This window comes from Etheostoma spectabile, chromosome 8, assembly GCF_008692095.1.
Source record: "Etheostoma spectabile isolate EspeVRDwgs_2016 chromosome 8, UIUC_Espe_1.0, whole genome shotgun sequence".
In the NCBI taxonomy this organism is placed as follows: domain Eukaryota; kingdom Metazoa; phylum Chordata; class Actinopteri; order Perciformes; family Percidae; genus Etheostoma; species Etheostoma spectabile.
Window position 1 is genome coordinate 27,567,063 of NC_045740.1, and position 883 is coordinate 27,567,945.

The following is an 883-nucleotide window of genomic DNA, read 5'->3' on the forward strand; positions in this document are numbered from 1 at the left end:
AAAAGTAATTGAGATATGGACATGCTTTACGGTCAGTGGTGTAGTGGTAAAAAAAAGAGGTGGGTAAACTATAAATTCTGTGATCAGGTGAACCACAACGCGATCACCGATAAGGGGGGCCACGGCCAACCGGTGTATCCTGATGACATTGCTATAGGCTGTTATTTATCACTGGTTGTTCCCTCATAGGTCACACAATCAGTATTTAGTTCATACATTAATCGAAGTTCTTGTTAAAAAAGACTCAAGAAGGAATTATATGGTTGAAATCTATAAAGTTTACTAAATGACAAAACAGAGACAACAAAAATATGTGTAAAATATTTACATTTAACAATCTGGAATCAAAGACCTTTTTACTTTTGTCTTAAAAAAAACTACTCAAACCAACTAATCGATTATCAAAATAGTTGGTGATTACAGTTTATATATATATATATATATATATATATATATATATATATATATATATAAAAAAAACATTGATTTTCTCCATATGAATTTAGATTATCAGCCATAATGTAAAAACCATCCGAGGTAGACTGACCCAGTTTCTGCTCTTGATGAAGCTAGAAGTCTGTATGATATCAACCTTGTAACATTATAAGAAAACAATTATCCACTATCTTATGTAGAAAACCTACATTACCCACAATCCTAATCGTAACAGCAACGTTTGTGATTGGTACAACTCGCTGTTACCATAGAAACGTTTACCGTACCCGCAAAACCGCGAACAGCTAGAGCGACAACAATAACTAGCTAGTTGACTAGCAAAGGGAGCTAACTTCCAGTGTCCAGAGAATGGAGTAACATCCAGTTATTAGACAATATATCCTGAATTTCACTAATGGGAAAAGGTAGCTAGGTGACCTGCAACTTC

General features: G+C 34.2%; 1 protein-coding gene across 1 annotated transcript in view; it reads right to left on the bottom strand.

Moving 5' to 3' along the window:
• LOC116694247 (protein arginine N-methyltransferase 8-B) overlaps nucleotides 1-883 on the bottom strand; it is a 33,935-nt gene that overhangs the window by 16,576 nt on the left and 16,476 nt on the right. The window lies entirely within an intron of this gene.